General features: G+C 44.5%; 1 protein-coding gene across 1 annotated transcript in view; it reads right to left on the bottom strand.

The window, feature by feature from the left end:
• LOC110499701 (prickle-like protein 1) overlaps window positions 1–17,215 on the bottom strand; it is a 55,320-nt gene that overhangs the window by 29,278 nt on the left and 8,827 nt on the right. The window lies entirely within an intron of this gene.

Below are 17,215 nucleotides of genomic sequence, written 5' to 3'. Positions count from 1 at the left end.
GTGTTCCAGCTTTAAACCTCAAGTCCACAGAACAATAACCATTATGTGAAACAATCAAATATGGTTTAATTATTGCTTCCAGCTAAATAAATAGATGACCTCAGAATTATTGCAGGAAGCAAGCTGAGTGTTTTGGAAGTGTCTTCAAATCAAATTGTATTGATGTTTATGTGAGTGTAGCGAAATGCTTGTGTTTCTAGTTCCGACCTTGCAGTAATAACCAACAGGTAATCTAACAATTTCACGCAACTACCTTTTACACACAAGTGCAAAGGAATTAATAAGAATATGTACATCGGCCATGAGCGATGGCCGAACGGCATAGGCAAGATGCAGTAGATGGTGTAGAGTACAGTATATACATATATACATATGTGATGAGTAATGTAGGGTATGTAAACATTATATAAAGTCGCATTGTGTAAAGTGACTAGTGATACATTTATTAAATCCATTTATTTTTATTTTTAAAGTGGCTAGTGACATGTAAACAGTGATACAAACTGTAGCCATCTCCTACTGTAGCCATCTCCTACTGTAGCCATCTCCTACTGTAGCCATCTCCTATCTGCGTCACATCTTTGTATATTTGACCTTCATCTATATTTTATCTTTTATCTTCTATCTTTAATCAGCATATGAAATATTCCCATGACGTTTTCTGCAGAGGCTGAGATGGTGAGAGTCCTCCTCTATTCCTATGGATGTCACCACATACAACCCCAAACTGAGCTCCCCTACTCCCAGCCTGAATGAGTGTCACTGAGGAGTCACCTCTCATCTCAAATGATCCCAGAACAGTTCACATCAGCAGTGAACTCCCAACAGGCAGCCTAGTGGTTAAGCACATTGGGCCAGTTACCGAAAGGTCGCTGGTTTGAATCCCCAATCAACTAGGAGAAAAATCTGTTGATGTGTGCTTGAGCAATTCACTTAATCTCAGTTGCTCTGGATACGATCTTCTGCTAAATGATACACATGTATCACGCACATGTTCCAGAACCGCAACGCAATTCCATATAGGACAGAACGTTGTTTACTGGTCGGAGATCAACATTTAGAACGTCCATAAACAAGCTAGAGATGTTTCCTTGCTTTATTTGGACCAGGTCTTCACCATTGCTCATCATGAGGGGTTGATGGCTTCATTAAAGAGCTGAATGACAAATGTGTTTCATTCTTTGTGCCTGGGACAAAGGACCCTCCCTCAGGACGCCCTGCCACTGTCTATGGAGAATGGAGCAAAACAGTTTGTCACATGCCAAATTACCAGGTACACATGAGGAATAACTATGATTTAGGATTTGTGAGGGAGGGAGGGAGGGAGGGAGGGAGGGAGGGAGGGAGGGAGGGAGGGAAAGAGAGAAAAGGAGAGAGATACAGAGACAGTGAGAGAGAGCGCAAAGAGCAATTCTGGCATACCTTTCAGAGAGAGGCGAACAGACTCTCCAGGTTTCCAGGGTCTTGGCACAGCAAACTAAAAGCCACTTTAACTTAGCTCAGAGAATACCACGCTTTGAGTGGAAGATATTTATCTGGATCAACATGTAAAACTCCTGGTGGAAACGTTAAAGTAAGGTAAGAAAACAAATCCTAGCTTGACCAACATATCAAAATGGCCGAACCAAAGAGTCACTTTTCGGACCAAGACACCAACAAAAAAGCCCCAAAGCCACTTTTCCTCTCACAATATAGACAATGACAGGGTCACAAAATGCCTGAAGATTAAAAAATACTTCCAGGAATAGAGGCTCTTTCTTTCAGACAATAGAGGAGATATTATCCATTCAGATGTAGGCTGGGCTTGTGGCCAGAAGCCACCGTGGGGTCGTTCAGAGAAAGCCCTTCAGAAACAGAAGAGGCAGTTGACCTTGTCATCTGCTCTGCTTCCTGAGACAGGGTGTGTGTGCATGTCCCACCATCCCAGCCTTTCCTGCTTCCTCCAGTCCAGAATAGCAGAACCGTCTGTCCCAATCCACACTGTGAAACAGTGAAGAACCAAATATACCTCAGTGCTTTCTTAGTCAAGAGGAGGAAGTAATGTAGCGAAACACCTAGGGTGTATTTCCTGCCAGTTTCCTTCCTTCCCATTGTAAACCCCATTGACCTTCCCCTGGGTGGCCATTGTGGGGATAATGGTGATATTTCAACGACGTGCCAGGCCATCGGACATGCTCTGAGTGAATGATGCCTTGGCTGGTATTCAGATGTCCGCAGCCTTTCGAGTCAATGTAACTAATGAAGGGTTTATGCAGTAACCTTTGGCACTGTCACACACACCACTGACACACACAAACACACACTCCCGCTGTCATCCAATCCACCCATCTGCCTATTGCCTCGCTCCATTCACAACCCAGTCTAACTTCTAACCTGTCAGGGCTATGATCAGTAAACCTGAGACCCAGTCAGATTCCAAACTAATATACCTACAGACCCAAAACAGAAAGCTGTGTCTCTCAACCCCCCTAGACTAAACAGAAAGCTGTGTCTCTCGACCCCCCTAGACTAAACAGAAAGCTGTGTCTCTCAACCCCCCTAGACTAAACAGAAAGCTGTGTCTCTCGACCCCCCTAGACAAAACAGAAAGCTGTGTCTCTCGACCCCCCAAGACTAAACAGAAAGCTGTGTCTCTCGACCCCCCTAGACTAAACAGAAAGCTGTGTCTCTCGACCCCCCTAGACTAAACAGAAAGCTGTGTCTCTCGACCCCCCTAGACTAAACAGAAAGCTGTGTCTCTCGACCCCCCTAGACTAAACAGAAAGCTGTGTCTCTCGACCCCCCTAGACTAAACAGAAAGCTGTGTCTCTCGACCCCCCTAGACTAAACAGAAAGCTGTGTCTCTCGACCCCCCTAGACTAAACAGAAAGCTGTGTCTCTCGACCCCCCTAGACTAAACAGAAAGCTGTATCTCTCGACCCCCCTAGACTAAACAGAAAGCTGTGTCTCTCGACCCCCCTAGACTAAACAGAAAGCTGTGTCTCTCGACCCCCCAAGACTAAACAGAAAGCTGTGTCCCTCAACCCCCCTAGACTAAACAGAAAGCTGTGTCTCTCGACCCCCCTAGACAAAACAGAAAGCTGTGTCTCTCGACTCCCCTAGACTAAACAGAAAGCTGTGTCTCTCGACCCCCCTAGACAAAACAGAAAGCTGTGTCCCTCAACTCCCCTAGACAAAACAGAAAGCTGTGTCTCTCGACCCCCCTAGACAAAACAGAAAGCTGTGTCTCTCGACCCCCCTAGACTAAACAGAAAGCAGTGTCCCTCGACTCCCCTAGACAAAACAGAAAGCTGTGTCTCTCGACCCCCCAAGACTAAACAGAAAGCTGTGTCTCTCGACCCCCCTAGACAAAACAGAAAGCTGTGTCCCTCAACTCCCCTAGACAAAACAGAAAGCTGTGTCTCTCGACCCCTAGACTAAACAGAAAGCTGTGTCCCTCGACCCCTAGACTAAACAGAAAGCTGTGTCTCTCGACTCCCCTAGACTAAACAGAAAGCTGTGTCTCTCGACCCCCCTAGACTAAACAGAAAGCTGTGTCCCTCAACTCCCCTAGACTAAACAGAAAGCTGTGTCCCTCAACTCCCCTAGACAAAACAGAAAGCTGTGTCCCTCAACTCCCCTAGACTAAACAGAAAGCAGTGTCCATTGACTCCCCTAGACTAAACAGAAAGCAGTGTCCCTCGACTCCCCTAGACAAAACAGAAAGCTGTCTCTCGACCCCTAGACAAAACAGAAAGCTGTGTCCCTCAACCCCCCTAGACTAAACAGGTTTACAAGTCAAAGAGGTGTTATCCCAGATGTGTATTCTCCTGTATTCAACGAGGTGTGTATTTTCCTGTATTCAACGAGGTGTCTATTTTCCTGTGCCGCATAACATCATTCACATACTGTCGGTGTCTATCAGAGTTGTGTATTAGAGGAAGGATGATGTGTTAATGTAGTCATTGATGTGCTCAGATGGACGACCATGTTGTTAAGTGTTTGAATCAGCACAGTAGAGATAGCCGGAGTTAGCTCCTAATGAGACGTTTAGCTACCAGTGTTCTGCACATCACACAGGTCAGATCACTACTAAGGATAGATAGGGGATAAAGTCCCATGGCTCATCAGTCAGAACACTGGCCGTGACCCCACTCTCAGAGGGTGTGTCAGGGGGAGTTGGGATATGCAAAAAACACATTTCTAATTAACACGTATTAACACACACTGGTACATGTGTAAAACAGGACAAATCAAATCACTTTTTATTGGTCACATACACATGTTTAGCAGACGTTATTGCAGGTGTAGCGAGTGTTCCTAGGGCCAACAGTACAGTAGTATCTAACAATTCACAACAATACACACACATCTAAAGTAAAAGAATGGAATTAAGGAATATATAAATATTAGGACGAGCCATGTCGGAGTGGCGTTGAGTAAAATACAGTAGAATACAGTATATACATATGAGATGAGTAAAGCAGTATGTAAACATCATTAAAGTGGCCAGTGATTCCAAATCCAATCACCCACCTAATGATTCTTTTATCAGGGTGTATAACTATTCGTCAGAAGCCATTTCCTCATCTGATGTCTTAGGAGACAACATCATCCTACTAATACAAGAACCTTCGCAATTAAAATGTAGATTATTATGTTCTGTAGTTCAGTTTGATGAGATAAAATGTAGATTATTATGTTCTGTAGTTCAGATTGGTGAGATAAAATATAGATTATTATGTTCTGTAGTTCAGTTTGATGAGATAAAATATAGATTATTATGTTCTGTAGTTCAGTTTGATGAGATAAAATATAGATTATTATGTTCTGTAGTTCAGTTTGATGAGATAAAATATAGATTATTATGTTCTGTAGTTCAGTTTGATGAGATAAAATATAGATTATTATGTTCTGTAGTTCAGTTTGGTGAGATAAAATATAGATCATTATGTTCTGTAGTTCAGTTTGGTGAGATAAAATGTAGATTATTATGTTCTGTAGTTCAGTTTGATGAGATAAAATGGTCAATAGAACTATCAAACTAAAACTACAATCCTCCTCTATATAATCAACATGTCCTAGCATAACCCCTCTAGATTTCACCCCCTCTAGATTTCACAACTCTAGATTTCACCCCCTCTAGATTTCACAACTCTAGATTTCACCCCCTCTAGATTTCACCCCCTCTAGATTTCACCCCTCCAGATTACACCCCCTCTAGATTTTAATAAAACACAATACAACTTAATAAAACCCAATACAACTTAATAAAACCCAGTTCAACTTAATAAAACCCAGTTCAACTTAATAAAACCCAGTACAACTTAATAAAACCCAGTACAACTTAATAAAACCCAATACAACTTAATAAAACCCAATACAACTTAATAAAACCCAGTTCAACTTAATAAAACCCAGTACAACTTAATAAAACCCAGTACAACTTAATAAAACCCAATACAACTTAATAAAACCCAATACAACTTAATAAAACCCAGTTCAACTTAATAAAACCCAATACAACTTAATAAAACCCAGTACAACTTAATAAAACCCAGTACAACTTAATAAAACCCAGTACAACTTAATAAAACCCAGTACAACTTAATAAAACCCAGTTCAACTTAATAAAACCCAATACAACTTAATAAAACCCAGTTCAACTTAATAAAACCCAATACAACTTAATAAAACCCAATACAACTTAATAAAACCCAATACAACTTAATAAAACCCAATACAACTTAATAAAACCCAATACAACTTAATAAAACCCAATTCAACTTAATAAAACCCAGTTCAACTTAATAAAACCCAGTTCAACTTAACAAAACCCAATACAACTTAACAAACCCCAGTACAACTTCATAAATGGGTGTAGTCTGGCCCAGGAGTGGGAAGGTGAACGGAAAGGCTCTGGAGCAACGAACCGCCCTTGCTGTCTCTGCCTGGCCGGTTCCCCTCTTTCCACTGGGATTCTCTGCCTCTAACCCTATTACAGGGGCTGAGTCATTGGCTTAGTGGGGCTCTCTCATACCGTCCCTGGGAGGGGTGCGTCACCTGAGTGGGTTGAGTCACTGATGTGATCATCCTGTCTGGGTTGGCGGCCCCCCCTTGGGTTGTGCCGTGGCGGAGATCTTTGTGGGCTATACTCAGCCTTGTCTCAGGATGGTAAGTTGGTGGTTGAAGATATCCCTCTAGTGGTGTTGGGGCTGTGCTTTGGCAAAGTGGGTGGGGTTATATCCTTCCTGTTTGGCCCTGTCCGGGGGTGTCCTCGGATGGGGCCACAGTGTCTCCTGACCCCTCCTGTCTCAGCCTCCAGTATTTATGCTGCAGTAGTTTATGTGTCGGGGGGCTAGGGTCAGTTTGTTATATCTGGAGTACTTCTCTTGTCCTATTTGGTGTCCTGTGTGAATTTAAGTGTGCTCTCTCTAATTCTCTCTTTCTCTCTTTCTTTCTCTCTCTCAGAGGACCTGAGCCCTAGGACCATGCCTCAGGACTACCTGACATGATGACTCCTTGCTGTCCCCAGTCCACCTGGCCGTGCTGCTGCTCCAGTTTCAACTGTTCTGCCTTATTATTATTGGACCATGCTGGTCATTTATGAACATTTGAACATCTTGGCCATGTTCTGTTATAATCTCCACCCGGCACAGCCAGAAGAGGACTGGCCACCCCACATAGCCTGGTTCCTCTCTAGGTTTCTTCCTAGATTTTGGCCTTTCTAGGGAGTTTTTCCTAGCCACTGTGCTTCTACACCTGCATTGCTTGCTGTTTGGGGTTTTAGGCTGGGTTTCTGTACAGCACTTTGAGATATCAGCTGATGTACGAAGGGCTAAATAAATACATTTGATTTGATTTGATAAATCCCAATACAACTTAACAAAACCCAGTACAACTTAATAAAACACAATACAACTTAACAAAACCCAATACAACTTAATAAAACCCAATACAACTTAATAAAACCCAATACAACTTAATAAAACCCAATACAACTTAACAAAACCCAATACAACTTAATAAAACCCAATACAACTTAATTAAACCCAATACAACTTAATAAAACCCAATACAACTTAACAAAACCCAATACAACTTAACAAAACCCAATACAACTTAATAAAACCCAATACAACTTAATTAAACCCAGTACAACTTAATAAAACCCAATACATCTTAATTAAACCCAATACAACTTAATAAAACCCAAAGCTCTGACTGTGATCTGCAGCGCCGGAGGCTTCGAGAGCTGAAAATCCTCCAAATTAAACTAGGTATGTGTCCCAAATGGCACCCCATTCCCTATGGGCTCTGGTCAAAGTAGTGCACTATAGTGAATAGGGTGCCATTTGGAAACACAACCCAGGATAACTCCGCTAGCCTCTCCACACTCAACCAACTGGCACTGGCAGAGTAGCAGTGACTAGATGAGATCTTCCATGCCGCTGCCCTTGTTATCCTGCTGGCTCTTAGGTAACCTCAGTTTAGAATTGTCTCACTGCTGGGTTGAGGCTGGCACAGACAGAGTAGCAGTGACTAAATCAGATCTTCCATGCCGCTGCCCTTGTTATCCTGCTGGCTCTTAGGTAACCTCAGTTTAGAATTGTCTCACTGCTGGGTTGAGGCTGGCACAGACAGAGTAGCAGTGACTAGATGAGATCTTCCATGCTGCTGTCCTTGTTATCCTGCTGGCTCTTAGGTAACCTCAGTTTAGAATTGTCTCACTGCTGGGTTGAGGCTGGCACAGACAGAGTAGCAGTGACTAGACAGATCTTCCATGCTGCTGCCCTTGTTATCCTGCTGGCTCTTAGGTAACCTCAGTTTAGAATTGTCTCACTGCTGGGTTGAGGCTGGCACAGACAGAGTAGCAGTGACTAAATCAGATCTTCCATGCCGCTGCCCTTGTTATCCTGCTGGCTCTTAGGTAACCTCAGTTTAGAATTGTCTCACTGTTGGGTTGAGGCTGGCACAGACAGAGTAGCAGTGACTAGATGAGATCTTCCATGCCGCTGTCCTTGTTATCCTGCTGGCTCTTAGGTAACCTCAGTTTAGAATTGTCTCACTGCTGGGTTGAGGCTGGCACAGACAGAGTAGCAGTGACTAAATCAGATCTTCCATGCCGCTGCCCTTGTTATCCTGCTGGCTCTTAGGTAACCTCAGTTTAGAATTGTCTCACTGCTGGGTTGAGGCTGGCACAGACAGAGTAGCAGTGACTAGATGAGATCTTCCATGCCGCTGTCCTTTAGTTTAGAATTGTCTCACTGCTGGGTTTAGGCTGGCACAGACAGAGTTGAAACCCTTGGTCAAGTAGCAGTCATTCCTGCTCATAATATTTGACCAAGGGATTAAGTCATGTCTGCTGGTTTGAAAGCAGAACACTGGGCAGGGCTGTGGACATTAAGGCTCGAAAGGATGTTAACAACCTTGTTATAGGATTTATTTTATACAAATAAAATAATCACCATTTATTTTCTCTACATAGATTCTTAAAGCAGGGCACTGGGCAGGACTGAAGACACCAAAACACATGAACATTGACATCAACAGACTTTGTTACAGGACTCATTGCTATAGGATTTATCTATGCTTCCCAGTAGAGGCACTTTGATTAAGAAAAAGAATGACACCTCTAAATGTAATGTATTTTATTTCTCTCTACAGGTTTTCCTTGAAGTCTTTGGAATTGTAAATATCTGTCAATCTTTCCTTGCTGCGCTACGTTGCCCTGCGTCATATCCCAGGATATGTTCGAGAATTATGCTGTGGTTAAGTGGTTTTCTATAAATCCCTTGACTGCTTATGACTGGATTACATTATATTGAGGAATTATCCCACTTTAGAGTTTAAAGGTTCAACCAAATAGCACAGCGGGTTACTGCAGCTTTCCCATTCACTCACAGCAGAGACGGGAGTCCCCAAACAACCTGGGCTGACATCAATGTAATGGAGTATGAATGAGGTGAACCACGAATGAAAATACATTATAGACCGAACTGAGTCTCCAATGAAAGAAAGTCATCCTGGGTTACTCTGTCTTCAACATCCATAAATGAGGTGAATCAAGTATGAAAATACATTATAGACCACACTGAGTTTATTCCTGTGTCTTTTCCCCAATAAAAGGAAGACAAACTCAATTAAAAAAGTTGAAATGAAATTATCTATCCCATGCCACTCTAAGATTTGCTGTCCCTGTAGGCTATAGTGCAGTACATGAAGAGCCATTAATTTCACCCTCTAGTTTGTAGTTAAGGGTCTTGGGCAGAGTTGAGAAACAATGGTGGCTAAGTGGAGTTTATAGAGAAAGTTGTTTAATACAGGGTCGTTGCTTTGTTCCTCCAGAAGAGTGTGAAGATCTCCTCTATAACTGCTGAGCATTAGAATGGACTGAGGTTAGCACCTTCACACACGGTTACTACTTCACTAAGGAACTAATAAGGATCTGTCCTCCTGTTGAGGAATTCACCTTCACAGAGCTCTAATGACTGCATTAGTGGATGGAGGGAGCTTCCCATCATAAAGCTTAGGAAATGGATGCCCATATCTTGTTAACAGATCACTTCAATGCTCTTGTGCCATTTACCAACCGGTTGGTTTGACTAATCAACCAGTCTTAACTTGTTTTGACAGGATGGTGCTAGAAATCGCATCTCTGTTTAGAGAAGGTGGGGACATTGTGGACCATAAACTAGAGTGTAAGCTGTCAGGAAGAGGACAGGTCTGTGTGGGGCAGCTATAGAGGACAGGGTTACTGTCAGGATGAGGACAGGTCTGTGTGGGACAACTATAGAGGACAGGGTTACTGTAAGGATGAGGACAGGTCTGTGTAGGACAGCTATAGAGGACAGGGTTACTGTAAGGATGAGGACAGGTCTGTGTGGGACAACTATAGAGGACAGAGTAGACTGTCATGATGGGGACAGGTCTGTGTGGGACAGCATTAGAGGACAGGGTTACTGTCAGGATGAGGACAGGTCTGTGTAGGACAGCTGAAGAGACCATGACTTTGGGTTCACTCATACTGAGAGAGAAGGGGGTTTCAAGTCAGCTGCACAGAGAGGGATATCACCTTTTCAGCATCAGACAGAGAGAGATCACCCTTTCAGCATCAGAGAGAGAGATCACCCTTTCAGCATCAGGGAGAGAGATCACCCTTTCAGCATGAGGGAGAGAGATCACCCTTTCAGCATCAGGGAGAGAGATCACCCTTTCAGCATGAGGGAGAGAGATCACCTTTTCAGCATCAGAGAGAGAGATCACCCTTTCAGCATCAGAGAGAGAGATCACCCTTTCAGCATCAGGGAGAGAGATCACCCTTTCAGCATCAGGGAGAGATATCACCCTTTCAGCATCAGAGAGAGAGATCACCCTTTCAGCATCAGAGAGAGAGATCACCCTTTCAGCAGCAGAGAGAGAGATCACCCTTTCAGCATCAGGGAGAGAGATCACCCTTTCAGCATCAGAGAGAGAGATCACCCTTTCAGCATCAGAGAGAGAGATCACCCTTTCAGCAGCAGAGAGAGAGATCACCCTTTCAGCATCAGGGAGAGAGATCACCCTTTCAGCATCAGAGAGAGAGATCACCCTTTCAGCAGCAGAGAGAGAGATCACCCTTTCAGCAGGAGAGAGAGATCACCCTTTCAGCATCAGAGAGAGAGATCACCCTTTCAGCTGCAGAGAGAAATATCATATTTTCAGCAGGAGAGAGAGAGATCACCCTTTCAGCTGCAGAGAGAAATATCATATTTTCAGCAGGAGAGAGAGAGATCACCCTTTCAGCATCAGAGAGAGAGATCACCCTTTCAGCTGCAGAGAGAAATATCATATTTTCAGCAGGAGAGAGAGAGATCACCCTTTCAGCTGCAGAGAGAGAGATCACCCTTTCAGCATCAGGGAGAGAGATCACCCTTTCAGCATCAGAGAGAGAGATCACCCTTTCAGCATCAGGGAGAGAGATCACCCTTTCAGCATCAGAGAGAGAGATCACCCTTTCAGCATCAGGGAGAGAGATCACCCTTTCAGCATCAGAGAGAGAGATCACCCTTTCAGCTGCAGAGAGAGAGATCACCCTTTCAGCATCAGGGAGAGAGATCACCCTTTCAGCATCAGGGAGAGAGATCACCCTTTCAGCTGCAGAGAGAGAGATCACCCTTTCAGCATCAGGGAGAGAGATCACCCTTTCAGCATCAGAGAGAGATCACCCTTTCAGCTGCAGAGAGAAATATCATATTTTCAGCAGGAGAGAGAGAGATCACCCTTTCAGCAGCAGAGAGAGAGATCACCCTTTCAGCAGGAGAGAGAGAGATCACCCTTTCAGCATCAGAGAGAGAGATCACCCTTTCAGCTGCAGAGAGAGAGATCACATTTTCAGCTGCAGAGAGAAATATCATATTTTCAGCAGGAGAGAGAGAGATCACCTTTCAGCTGCAGAGAGAAATATAATATTTTCAGCAGGAGAGAGAGAGAGATCACATTTTCAGCTGCAGAGAGAAATATCATATTTTCAGCAGGAGAGAGAGAGATCACCTTTCAGCTGCAGAGACAAAGGTCAGAGTGACTTCTAGACTCGTTAAGTGGAATGTGTCAGTTAACAATATTAAATTAGACTGACTGAGAGACAGAGGACAGGGAGTTGGCACAGGGCTACTACACAGCTAATAAAAACCTGGATATGCCTTTATGAGAGAGAGAGAGAAAAAGAACGAGAAAGAGAGAAACAGAGACAGAGACAGACAGAGAGAGAGAGTGAGAGAGTGAGAGACAGAGACAGAGAGAGAGAGACAGAGACAGAGAGAGAGAGCAAGAGAGAGAGAGAGAAAGAAAGAAAGATAGAAAAAGAGAGAGGGGACGTCACCTCCTGGTCCTCAGCCCTGAGATGACAAGCTAGAGACTTTATTAAGGACCAAGACCCCCTCAGAGTTTTAGAGAGAAATAATCCCATTGAAAAGTGTATTTCTGAAGAGTGAAATCTGTAGTGACATTTCTGTTAAACATGTAACTCATGTATCGTCAAGCAGGCTTACTCACAATCCAATGAGTTAGCTATTAGCAAGGAGGAAATGGAAATGCCCCCCCACCCTGCATCCGGTTAAGCATTATTTCAGACATTCATTCAAGATGAGCTTTGTTCATATGGAGTTCCCAGCAGACCACCCGGCTATGCACGACCCAACCCAGAGTTTAGTAGAGTACAGTGAAGCTCCATAGGGAGCACCCGGCCAAACAGGATCTAACCCAGAGTTTAGTAGAGTACAGTGAAGCTCCATAGGGAACACCCGGCCAAACAGGATCTAACCCAGAGTTTAGTAGAGTACAGTAAATCTCCATAGGGAGCACCCGGCCAAACAGGATCTAACCCAGAGTTTAGTAGAGTACAGTGAAGCTCCATAGGGAACACCCGGCCAAACAGGATCTAACCCAGAGTTTAGTAGAGTACAGTAAACCTCCATAGGGAACACCCGGCCAAACAGGATCTAACCCAGAGTTTAGTAGAGTACAGTAAATCTCCATAGGGAACACCCGGCCAAACAGGATCTAACCCAGAGTTTAGTAGAGTACAGTAAACTTCCATAGGGAACACGTGGCCAAACAGGATCTAACCCAGAGTTTAGTAGAGTACAGTAAACCTCCATAGGGAACACCCGGCCAAACAGGATCTAACCCAGAGTTTAGTAGAGCACAGTAAACCTCCATAGGGAACAATACTCAGAGGAGGACAGGAACCATGCTTCAACATTATAATAATTTAATTCTCCTTCCAAATGAGCAACAAAACATCTGCTTCTCATAATAAAATCACTGGGATTAGTAGGGACATACATACACAAGCACGTACACACGTACGGACACAAACACGCACATGCAAGGATGCACACGCACACACAAGCACGCACACACACCCTTGCACAGTCAGCGTCAAGGGAGAGGAAGAAAGGCCGACAAGAATAACAGATAAGAACTGAATTCAGGTCTTCATAATGGAGAAAATATAGTGATGCATTTGGGCTGCTATTTGATTATAACAGATAAGAACTGAACTCAGGTCTGTTTTCATAATGGAGAAAATATGGTGTGGCGTTTGGGCTGCTATTTGATTATAACAGATAAGAACTGAACTCAGGTCTGTTTTCATAATGGAGAAAATATGGTGTGGCGTTTGGGCTGCTATGTGATTGTTGTTATTTCTGGCTCCAGACTTTATTAATAAATGAACTGAGACAGATGTTCAACACTTGTCATTCTGTTGTTGTGGTCCATGTGTCTCTCTTCCTGTTAAGAAGTGATTTCCTATTTCAGCTGAGAAAACAGAAACGGAACGGCACGTTAAAATAACACGTCGTTCACAGTTCATTTAGAAAACAAATGACTTTAGAGTCTAAATGAAAACTGGAATACGTGGGAACCCCTCTACAAGACAAAGCATCTCATGGCATATCATGCTTAGATTGGTGTGTGTGTGTGTGTGTGTGTGTGTGTGTGTGTGTGTGTGTGTGTGTGTGTGTGTGTGTGTGTGTGTGTGTGTGTGTGTGTGTGTGTGTGTGTGTGTGTGTGTGTGTGTGTGTGTGTGTGTGTGTGTGTGTGTGTGTGGTTGTGTGAGTGTGGGTATGTTTGTCTGCCAGTGTACTGTGTGTGTGTGTGTATGTGTGTGCCTGTGTGTGTGTTGCATCACCCTAATTCTACTCCATAATGACTCCCTCCATAGCAGCTCTCCTGTACCCTGCTAGAATGTAGGCCAGGCCAGGGACCAGGCTCTGTGTATACAGAGTCATAATGATATGCCTCTAGGGAGGAGAGAGCAGAACAGAGTCACTCAAGTGGAACAAATACACACTGCCCTCTTACACAATGTGGTCACTTTCCCATAATGCACAAGCCATGACAGAAGGGTGGGAATCCGATGACCAACCTACATGTAAACATTGCTAGCTCGCCGGCTTCTACATATAGTTTTCTGAGTTTCCAGGCTGCCCTAGTTGTTTCCAGGTTGCCCTAGATGTTTCCAGGTTACCCTAGATGTTTCCAGGTTACCCTAGATGTTTCCAGGTTGTCCTAGATGTTTCCAGGTTGTCCTAGATGTTTCCAGGTTGTCCTAGATGTTTCCAGGTTGTCCTAGATGTTTCCAGGTTACCCTAGATGTTTCCAGGTTGCCCTAGTTGTTTCCAGGTTGCCCTAGATGTTTCCAGGTTGCCCTATATGTTTCCAGGTTACCCTGATGTTTCCAGGTTACCCTAGTTGTTTCCAGGTTACCCTAGATGTTTCCAGGCTGCCCTAGTTGTTTCCAGGTTGCCCTAGATGTTTCCAGGTTGCCCTAGATGTTTCCAGGTTGCCCTAGTTGTTTCCAGGTTGCCCTAGATGTTTCCAGGTTGCCCTAGTTGTTTCCAGGTTGCCCTAGATGTTTCCAGGTTACCCTAGATGTTTCCAGGTTGCCCTAGTTGTTTCCAGGTTGCCCTAGATGTTTCCAGGTTGCCCTAGTTGTTTCCAGGTTGCCCTAGATGTTTCCAGGTTGCCCTAGATGTTTCCAGGTTGCCCTAGTTGTTTCCAGGTTGCCCTAGATGTTTCCAGGTTGCCCTAGTTGTTTCCAGGTTGCCCTAGATGTTTCCAGGTTGCCCTAGATGTTTCCAGGTTGCCCTAGTTGTTTCCAGGTTACCCTAGATGTTTCCAGGTTGCCCTAGATGTTTCCAGGTTGCCCTAGTTGTTTCCAGGTTGCCCTAGATGTTTCCAGGTTGCCCTAGATGTTTACAGGTTGCCCTAGATGTTTCCAGGTTGCCCTAGTTGTTTCCAGGTTACCCTAGATGTTTCCAGGTTACCCTAGATGTTTCCAGGTTACCCTAGATGTTTCCAGGTTGCCCTAGTTGTTTCCAGGTTACCCTAGATGTTTCCAGGTTACCCTAGATATTTCCAGGTTACCCTAGATGTTTCCAGGTTGCCCTAGATGTTTCCAGGTTGTCCTAGATGTTTCCAGGTTGTCCTAGATGTTTCCAGGTTGCCCTAGATGTTTCCAGGTTACCCTAGATGTTTCCAGGTTACCATAGATGTTTCCAGGTTACCCTAGATGTTTCCAGGTTGCCCTAGATGTTTCCAGGTTACCCTAGATGTTTCCTGGTTACCCTAAATCCACTTCAATCACTGTAGATGAAGGAGAGGAGACAGGTTAAATAAATATTTGTAATCCTTGAGACAGCTGAGACATGGATTGTGTGTGTGCCATTCAGAGGGAATGGGAAAGACAACATATTGAAGTGCCTCTGAACAGGGTCTGGTAGTAGGTACCAGGAGGACCGGTTTGTATTGAGAACTGCAATGCTGCTGGGTTTTTCAAGCTCAACAGTTTCTTGTGTGTATCAAGAATGGTCCACCACGCAAAAGATATCCAGCCAACTTGACACAACTGTGGGAAGCATTGGAGTCAACATGGGCCAGCCTCCCTGTGGAACACTTTCTACATCTTGTAGTCCATGCCCTGACAATTTGAGGCTGTTCTGAGGGCAAAGGGGGGTGTAACTTAATGTTAGGAAGGTGTTCCTAATGTTTGGTATACTCAGTGTATAACAATTTTATGGTATAATATCCAGGACAATGCTTTACTCTGTGTTAAACTGTTTATGTAGGTTAAGTTATGCTGTAAATTACACAGAGGAGGATGAAGAACAGAGAAAGAGAGAGAGAGAGAGAGAGAGAGAGATAGAGAAAGGGAGAAAGAGAGAGAGAGAGAGAGAGAGAGAGAGAGAGAGAGAGAAAGAGAGAGAGAGATGAATTTGGCACGTCTCTGTCACAGCAGCATTCCACACCAGGTCACTAGTAGTCAGGCTGAGGTTCAACAGAGAGCCTTCAGTGAGGGTCTCCACCACTGTTATTATAGACCTGGAGAAGAGAACTATCTCTCTCTCTCACACACACACACACACACTCTCTCTCTCTCTCTCTCTCTCTCTCTCTCTCTCTCTCTCTCTCTCTCTCTCTCTCTCTCTCTCTCTCTCTCTCTCTCTCTCTCTCTCTCTGTCTCGGTCAGGACAGGCAGCTTGGTTATGCAGGTGGGTACAGGGTCAGGGACAGGCAGCTTGGTTATGCAGGTGGGTACAGGGTCAGGACAAGCAGCTTGGTTATGCAGGTGGGTACAGGGTCAGGGGCAGGCAGCTTGGTTATGCGGGTGGGTACAGAGTCAGGACAGGCAGCTTGGTTATGCGGGTGGGTACAGGGTCAGGACAGGCAGCTTGGTTATGCGGGTGGGTACAGGGTCAGGGGCAGGCAGCTTGGTTATGCAGGTGGGTACAGGGTCAGGGGCAGGCAGCTTGGTTATGCAAGTGGGTACAGGGTCAGGACAGGCAGCTTGGTTATGCGGGTGGGTACAGGGTCAGGACAGGCAAAGGTAAAAAACCATGAGGACAAGAAAAGAGAGACTGGGGAAAAGCAGGAGCTGACCCAAAAACGCTTGTTGGATTGACAAACAAGAAACTGGCAACAGAGAAACAGAGAACACAGGTATAAATACACAGGGGATTATGGGGAAGATGGGCAACACCTGGAGGGGGGTGGAGACAATCACAAAGACAGGTGAAACAGATCAGGGTGTGACACTGTCTCTCTCTATCTCTCTCTCTATCTCTATCACTATGTCTCTCTAGCTCTCACACACACACACACACAGACACACGCACGCAAGCACTCTCTCTCTCTCCTCTCTCTCTGTCACCGAGCCATACTATCCTGAGTTGGCCTTCGTTAACTCAGATGGTCAAGACCCACCTGCGAGTTCTCACCCATTGGAGCATCTCCCCCACTCATAAACATGGAATGTCTGGACCCTCTTCAACACAACAGCAACACAGGCTGATAGTCCTCAACAGATGGAGACAGGAGGATATGAAGGAGTCTTCATGAGGAGAGAGTGTAGAAGAGTGTAGGAAGTTTTCAGACCCCCAGGGGGATTCTCTGGAGGGCTTTCTCAGGAGGAAATGCACACACACACACACACACACACACACACACACACACACACACACACACACTAACCCTAAGCCCTCACATGTTGGATGTCATAGTTGACCGGCTTTGGATAGTGACGTTTCCCCTGATCTAATTTAGATCCTAGTTTCCAGTCTGGTTTCAGTGGGTTTAGTAGTATTAACACACAATACATGTATTTACCCCATCATTAGTCATTAATTTAATCTCCATTTCACCCTCAAACCCTGAACAGGCAGACAGTCAGATCACTGTTAGTATTGTTTTG

The sequence above is a fragment of the Oncorhynchus mykiss genome, chromosome 15 (genome assembly GCF_013265735.2).
Source record: "Oncorhynchus mykiss isolate Arlee chromosome 15, USDA_OmykA_1.1, whole genome shotgun sequence".
NCBI classification, from domain to species: Eukaryota; Metazoa; Chordata; class Actinopteri; order Salmoniformes; family Salmonidae; genus Oncorhynchus; species Oncorhynchus mykiss.
Note: the sequence above shows the minus strand (reverse complement) of the source record. Positions and strands in the feature narration are given on the sequence as shown.